This window comes from Lepidochelys kempii, chromosome 9 (genome assembly GCF_965140265.1).
Source record: "Lepidochelys kempii isolate rLepKem1 chromosome 9, rLepKem1.hap2, whole genome shotgun sequence".
In the NCBI taxonomy this organism is placed as follows: Eukaryota; Metazoa; Chordata; order Testudines; family Cheloniidae; genus Lepidochelys; species Lepidochelys kempii.
This window is the reverse complement of record NC_133264.1, coordinates 40,070,967-40,079,788: the sequence shown is the minus strand read 5'-3', so window position 1 is coordinate 40,079,788 and position 8,822 is coordinate 40,070,967.

Genomic DNA, 8,822 nt, shown 5'->3' with positions numbered 1-8,822 from the left:
AAGCTAATCTTAGAAGTTCAAACTGGAAAGAGGAAAGCTCTTTGAAAGATCTGTATTTTGGGCTTTTAACAGAGATGACAAAAGATTGTAGGACAGTCTCTTATCATTAGTGCCTATTCATCACCAGCTATTTGACAATCCAAAAACCCCCCACTCTTGTTTGCATTTGAGCAAGAGGCTGGGGATTCGGGAATACCAACCAATGCACAAAATTTGGCTCTATAGTCCTTTTATGTTTTCCAACTCAGATTTAGCAGGAAACTAGAGGTCATGGAGTTCAGACAGCCAGAAATGTCAGAGCTGTACCTACATAGAAGTGGGTGGTGTGTTTTTTTGTTTTGTTTCTATGTCAAAATGATTCCTGACATTTTGGACTGAAATAAGTCAGCAATATAACAGGTATCTTTTAGCAGATAAATTCCTAATTAGGGAAGTTGAATACCTGAGCGAAAAAGTAAAAGCATCCAAGCAGGTCCATTTTATTCCAATTGTCCCATTGATTCTTGTAATATAGTATGCCTTCCAAATTGTTCCTGGGATGGCCCAAGGAATTTTGACCTCTTGAAACAGACTATTTGGTGGAATATTGCACATCCTGAAGAGAAGACCCATAAATTGAGCTCCCTCAATGTCAGAACATTCACATTTATCTTCCTCTTTAATGAGAGGAAAGTGGTAGACAGGCCAGGAAGAATTGCATATAAAATACATATTGTAATATACAAAGTACAAAATGCCTGCAATCACCTTCGTGTTGGGAAGACAGCGCACTTAAGGCCAAAAAGTGAATAGTCCTTGCAAGAAGGAGTGGCGGCCAAGTCAGCAGAAATGAACAAATTCAGTACATCAACCTCATCAGGCTTTGCTGACTGGGATATTAGGGAACTCCGAGCAGAGTTTAAAGATGCTCTCCTAGCAGAAATCCTGAGGGAAGGCAACAGTGGAAAGTCTCAGATTCACTTCCTAGGGTGGGACAAGGTGGGAGAAGGGTCACCATCCCAAGTGAAGTTAATCTGGCCCAATATCTGTACACTTTGATTGCTGAATGTGCTTTGACAGCATGGCATGCAGATGTCTAGCATAACTTCAAACCTGTGCATAATTTTTGTATTAGTTCATTATTTATCTGTATTAGAGAAGCACTTAAGAGGCCCAAACCAAGATCTGCAGTAGGTGCTCTGCAAACAGCTGTTAAAGACAGCCCCTGCACCTAACAGCTTCTGATATGAACATACAAAACAGACTAAGTCAGAGGGGAAAACAGGCACAGAGATGTAAAGTGACTTTAAGGCACACAGCAGGTCAGTGGCAGAGGTGGGAATAGAATCCAGCTCTCCAGACTCCCAATCTCACACCCTATCCACTGAAGCATGCAGCTTTTCACTTTTATTTACCATTTACAGATTTACTTTTCCATTATCCTCAAATATGTCCCTCCTTCTTGTTCCCTATCATTATTCTGGAAAAGGTCTGAGGGGAATAAGGGTGCCTCTTATAGTATGTTTTACAGATTGCCAAAATCTGGGCTGTGGTGAACCTCGATGGGAAATGAGTGGCCAAGCCCGAGACCCTCACCATAAAATACCCCATTACCAGTAGGAAGAATCGTGTAAAATGGAATAATATTGGTAATTAGTGCTCTGCCAGTCTAACATCTATGCTCAGTAAAATACAAGGACCAAATATTTAGGAGGTAATTATCAGCCTGAGCATTAGCTTCCCAAAGGAAAGAGAAGCTCAGTGATTTATGTCCATCAGTCTTCACCAGCAAGGATGCTGGGGAGATGCCGAAGCCCAAGCTGCTCTTTGCTGGGAATAAAGAGAAGATTGTGGTGTTAGAAAAAGAAGTTCTAGGCCAAATTGATCATTTGAAAAGCAGCATGTCATCAAGCCCATCTTATATATAGCCAAGAGAAGACTAATACTTCCAGTTCTTCCCGTTTATTCCCCATATTCTTTGCATTTGTGTATTGACATCTAAGCTTGTCTACACCACAGAGCCTACTGTGGCATATCTAAGGTGCTGCAACTGTGCTGCTGTAGAGTAGACACTTGCTACAGTGATGGAAGGGGTTTTTCCTAGGATGTTGATTACCTGTTCTGTTCATTCCCTCTGAAGCACTGGCATTGGCCACTGTCAGTAGACAGGAAACTAGGCTAGATGGACCTTTAGTCTGACCCAGCGTCGCCATTCTTATGTATAAACTGGTTATTTATTGGTGTAGCATGAATATCCAGTCAAAATACTTCATAACGTATTTGTGGAAGGGATAGTAAACCTCATGCTTCAGAGCTCAAGCCATTATCTAATAAGAGAGAAGGATGAAACCTAATATGAGCGGCGGATTATCCCACCTTTGCCTACTGTAATGTCCTTACATTTTCCTCTTAAGCATCTGGCGCAGGCCCCTGTCCTATGGAATCGCATTGGTTCATACCTTTAACACTCGGGACAGCGATGACAGCCACATAAGAACCTAGAGATGTAGATGGAATTTCTTAGCACATGTTCCATTGACACCAAAGGTTGTACAATTAACGCCACTGCATATATTTTACATTTATTATTTATATTACAGAAGTGTCCAGACATCCCTACAGAAATCATGACAGCCTACACTTAGGAAGAGACAGTCCCTGCCCCAAAAAGATTACAATTTAAATAGATTAAGCAGATGAAACAAACAAACAATCTGAAGACTGTAGCTGGTAGGGGTAGAAGCAGCCAATGCAGGGACTCCTACACTGGAGGGGAGGCTAAAACAGGACCCAGAAAGACCCATCCCTCCCTGGATCCAAAACTGTGTGGCAAAGAACTACGTCCACTCTCGGGGTACTAGAACCCATTCACCCATAGGGGAAAACTAGACAGATGTCTTCGCCAGAGACTCCAGCCCGTAGGACCTTCCGCAGAAGCGGCCAAAGCAAGGACCCTTCAGCCATTCAGAGCACTTTCTGTAGTTTAGACTGTACTTTCTCTGCCCTGTTCTGTTTAGATTATAAGCTCCTTGGGGCAGGGATCATCTACTATTCTGTTTTTGTACACTGCTAACACGGTGGATCCCCATTTTTGGTTGGCCCTTAATTATTACTATAATAAATGTGAACAAGAACAAACAATAACAGATGGGTGCAATACTGGCCTGATTTTACAGAAGGGGAACTGAGGCAGAGTGATTAAAAGATTCACCCAAGTTCACCCAGGAAACCTGAGGCCAACCCAGATCTCCTGAGTCCCAATTTAGCATCTTAAGGACAGATCAACAGATTCTTTTCAGGAACAGATTCAAAAGAACCGTCTACTGACAGAAGCTAGAAAAGGAAGAGACCTCTTAGGTCATCAGATCCACCAACCTATGCATGCAAGATTATTTTTATGGTTCGCAATTCTGTGTTGTCCGTAACAGCTTTAAATCTCTCCTCTCACATCAAGGGTTTAACATGAAAGGGGAAAAAAAGACTTCTCACACAAGAAAAAATGTCTGTGTGACAAAATTACTCCTACATTTTTATATTAGACTTCTTCATTTCAGGGCAATGAATGCAATTTGACAACAGCCTGTGGGAAATATTTTGTTAGCAGCAATATCTGATGCCATGGTAGACAGACAGGCCCCTGACAGATTACCCTTCTCCTATTAATTCACAATAAATATGTGCAGTTTTAATTCATTTACAAATTAGACATCAATTCCAACCCCCAAGACAACTCATGAAGGCAATTTTATTGTGTTTGAAAAGTCATTTCCAAATGCTTTTATTGAAATTCTGGCCACATGCCTTAAAGCTGTTCTCATTTTGTTATATGAGAAGCAATTCACTTGCCAAATTGATTTTCTTAATGAAGAGTAAAAAGGCTGAAGCTGTCTTCCATTAAAAACATGAGTTCGTTTTCCCAGGTATGAGTGCAGCTGGGTTATTTGTGTGTCTGTGAATAAAGCCCTAAGTGTAATATGAACATTTTATTCCCTGAAAGAATGTTAATTTTTAGGTGAACTTGAAATGTTTAGTTTAATACATTCCCTGTCTTCCTCCCCTGCCCTCCCCCTTTTATTTGAGATAATGTTTGACCCAGGAAGATCACTGAACAGATGTTAACCTCATGTGAGTGCTGCTTTGACTATGGCTTAGGGGAGGTCTTTGAAACAGACAATGGAATTCATTGTACATGAGAACCATCAAAAACGTCAGCTCATTCTTTTCTTAGAAATGTGGAGATAGCAACAGTACTCTGAAATGTAGGTATTCTATGGCCAGAGAGGGCAGTGTATTGAAATCAAACAAGTTCTCCCCTTGGAGAAGACAAGGGATGTTATTCTCTTAAATAGAGCACACTTTATGATTTGTAAAAATTAAAAACATCACTTCTGCTTGTACCCCTTATTTTTCTCTTAACTAGATTAAAGGCTATATATTGGTCTTGATGCACAGGAATTTCAGAGAGACGAGAATGGAGCAATAAGGGCAAGATGTTGATACTTTCATTTCATGTCAATTGGGATTTGCAAAGAAACCTAAAGAAGTTAGGCACCCAAATCACATTGAAATTCAGGCTCCTTTGAATATTTCACCCATTGATTAATACCTTACACTGCAAATTGACCCATCAACTCTAGGGAAATGACATGTAGAATAAAGTGCCCATGTGGATATCAGATGTGAATAAAAAGAATATGGACCGAAGTTTGCACTGCACAATTTCTTTAGACACTTGAAGTACATGCAGTAAAAAAAAATAAAAGCCATGCTACTGCTTAACATTTTACTTCTGGAATAAAGATGTGTGGTTTGTAAACAAATCTCATGAAAATTCTGTTAATTTTGACATTCTCTTCAGAATTTTAATTATACATTTCCTTCTAAAAAATAAAAGATTTATGATAATAGATCAATCTCTGACCAGTTGTTCAGTACTGTATTTATACTAGGCTTTTGTAAACACTGAAAGCCATTTTGTGCTATTGACTTTTTCACCAGCACACCCGCTTCCCACCAAATGGATTCAGACTCCTTACAACAGTGATTTTAGTAAAGAATTCTACTTAACAATTGATAGTAGAGTATGGTTTGTTTTACATATGTTCAGCATAACAGCCACAAACTCTGTATTTAAAGAACTGCTGCCATCTCAGGAAAGCCACATGGAAACATTTCAGCTGGTATATTTTATCTGGTATTTCTCTCCATTCTGTTTACATGAAGAGAGTTTGCTCAGGGACAAGTTCCTATTACCAGTACCTTTGCACCTTTTCAGCATCCCTCTGCGACATCAATCTGTTAAAAAAGGGTGTGGGGGGGATTTTGATATTGTAAGTATTGGGTCTTCTGTTGTGAGATAAGCAGGAACAGATGAATTCAAATGAAGATCTTAAGTTCACAAGTATTTTTAATTAAAATTCTGGGTGATGTTTTTAAAGATTTTCAAAATCAGATTTTTTTTTAAAAATTGCCATTGAAGAGCCATGCTCTCCCATTATATATCTACTCAGTTTCAAATAGAAACATTTTGTGGCTTAACTTTCTCAGTCTTTACCCAACTTCACTTGGCAGCATGTTGTGCCAAAAGCTTCTGCTGCAACAATCTGTCTGACCTCACTTACGTATACATGGATCATGCCAATCAGTGTTTTGGAAATGTTTGGAGATCTTTACATGGGAACCAAAATCTGTAGTGCTGACCCAGGCATACCTCCTGCTGACTGACTGCAGTGGGGATTTTATGTGGAACTGCTGGAGTTGACTAAGAACTGCAGTTGAGGGATGTGAGAACGCACGTTAGTTTAGCCATGTTAAGTTCACCAGGGAGGAGAAGAGCGCATTTGTGGCTTGCTGGTTCTTTAGAACGATGAGAAATGCTCAAATGACTCATTTGCTTAAGTCTGCTCCTAGAGCATTTTTTTCCAGATTCAACAGACTTCAGGATGAGATGCTACTTACACTGGAAGAAGGTGAACAATCCATGGAGATACAACTTGCACAGCAGAAATATTACTTTGTGAGTCCAGTACACTCTGGAGATAGGGGTCGAGTTTTTAGTCTTCTGATAAGTTTGTATTCTGAATTTGTTATATTTAGCTGAAAATGCCAGAATTTTGGTATACTGTACTTTGGCTAGTTTGAAGCCAGAAGCAAATTAATTATGCTATCAACTTTGCCTCCCCAGTTGGAAGGGAAATGTACACGACAGTGAAATCAGCGGCTTTAAAAAGCAACTAAGAAAAAAAACTTGGTGGAATCTAAAGTTCAGGTAAAAGTCTTAGGCACACTTGTAGGGAGTACATTCCCGTACTCCCAGATAAAAGGGCACACCTCGCTGTACCTATCATATCACATTAGCTACCGTGCCTGCACTGTAACTGGGTTTATTCAGTGTGCAGAAACGCACAGGCATGTATTGTATGAAAGCAGACTGAAGACCACAGATTTTGCCTTGTGCTTTGCTTTTGCATTATAAATGTTAATGTCAATGTCTTCATAAATTTACACATTCTGTAGAAGTTTTCAAAGGGTGTCACGTCAAATTTAGTTCCCAATTTAGGCTTTGTAAAAACAAATTTTTAAAGTCTAAAAGCCAATAGCAATATTTCTATAAAACCATTTAGAAATATTTTCCCTTGCAGTGTGTGCTTCTCTGACACTGCACCACTGCTCTTCCTGAAAGTGCGATTAACTAAATACTAAGCATATACAAAAGTTTAATCCTCTATCCTATTTTCATTGTTCAGCTGGGGAAAGTTAAACAAGTCCATTTGTTTCGGATTCCTGCTAGCTGTTCCCTGGAAAGACATGGGTGGGTCATGCAAATATAGTCCCGCTGACTCAAGAAAGATTTGGGGCTCCAGTTGCCATAGCAATGAAAGTCTACATCTATAGACAGTAACTTATGGTGGATGGGAAAAGTCAAAGAACATTTAAATTAATCAAAAGCCAGGGAAGACATCTTCCAGGGGAGGAGTAAAAGGTTGAAGAGAAGCAGCATTAAAGTTAAGGAGTGTCAGAGGGAAGCTGAGAGGGTTCAACCAGAGTCCTCAATGTATCTGTCTGCAAGTTTGAGTGCATGGTGCTGACACAAGGGATCTTAAGCCCTGTGCACTACACTTTCCAAGGGGACTTCACGGAAATGCCAGGAAAGAGGACCAGAGACAAAGAGGAGGAACAATCCTTCTTAGTGTAACCCACTGGTCAGTTTGTGTTATGAGTCCCCCTCTGTGCCCAAACCACAATGAGTGAAAGTCTGTTACAGCTCTCTGCTACAGGACCTGGTTCCTTAGATCTAACAGGATCATGCTTTTAGCTATGGAGATCCCCAGTTTAATCCCAGTGTGTCATACAAAATGGCTGCCACCACATTAAGACAAAGGGAGACCTGACCCTTCCCTCCTAAGAAATACCTGGGCCCTTGGCTCACCCAGGTGTTAGTAAAAGCACGCGATTGTTTATATTAGAGGAGGTGATCTGGATAACATCCAACAGCAGTTTAGAGTAGATGTCACAGCTTCACCCTGACACAGGCTCAGTGGTTGCCAAGAGATTTTCCATTACTGCTTTGAAGACCCTCTCTCCTACCCCATTACTGGAGTCCCTTAACTGATGCAAGGGGCTCAATGAAGGTAAGCTGGCAAACTTTTGTGCACTTCTGTCCAAGGCCGTGGGGGTGAGGAGAAAGGGTAGAGAAGGTTCGAAGAGTATTTGCTAGCCCAAGTGAACAAATGAGGTGTATTAGGAAAGATCGGTTACTTACTCGATAGTAACTGTGGTTCTTCAAGAGGTTGTAGTCAGTGTGGATCTCACTATAGCTGTGCATGTGTTCCACATGTGAGAGATTAGTGTCTTTTTGAACAGCAGCGTCTGTCAAGGCCGGGCATGTGCCCTGTGCCGCCTCGTGCTCCCATTGAGGCAAGGGCAGAGTCACTATGACCCTTCCTCAGTTCTCTGGCAATTCAAATTGCTGAGTAGCTAGGAACTCCAAAAAGTGGGGATCATGGGATCCACACTCATTACAACATCTCAAAGAACCAGTTACTGAAGGGTAAGTAACCTTTACAGATTTCTGATATTGGCACATTCCTGAACCAGAGTGAGCCCTCAAATTTGGTGGGAGAGATACACCAGCCAGCTAATAGTACAGTGAAATACATTGTGTTGTCCTTTTCAATATTCTTTGTGATGAGATGGCCTAACCTTTAGAACATCAGCCTGTGGCTAAAACTAGACAGGATGACAGTCTGACTGGTTTGATCTTGTCAATGAAATAAAAACAAGTTCTGGCTGCCTCTAAGTTTGAGCAATTCCTTTCTCGTAGTGCTGAGGGTGGCTACAGAATATTGAATAAGGTGGTTTGGCCATAAGTGTCTGAAGCTCATTCACCTTCCTGGCTCACATGATAGCTGCTGGGAAGCTGACTGTGGAGAGGTGATGTAAGAAGTATTCTGAGAGAAGCTCAAATGGTGGTTTCATGACCATGAAGAGGACGATGTTGAGACCCCAGGCAGGAGTAGGTGGGTAAGTGTGTAATAGCACGTTGAGAAACTTTGACACCATGGGATGAGACAAATTGAACATAACAAGATCGTACAGGCATATGCCAAGCTGAGATTGCTGTGAGGTGAATCTTAACCGAGACAAATGAAAGGCCAGACTGTTTCATGTGAAATAAGAAGTCAATAATCTTCAGTATAGAGGCCTGGATTGGGTCCAGACCATATTGGGTGGCTGATATCAATAATCCCTTCCATTCAGATGATTGTTAGTCTGATAGATGTTTTCTTGCTCTGTACCAGGATTTCCTGAACCTGTAGGAAGCAATCTCTGCCCATGGTATT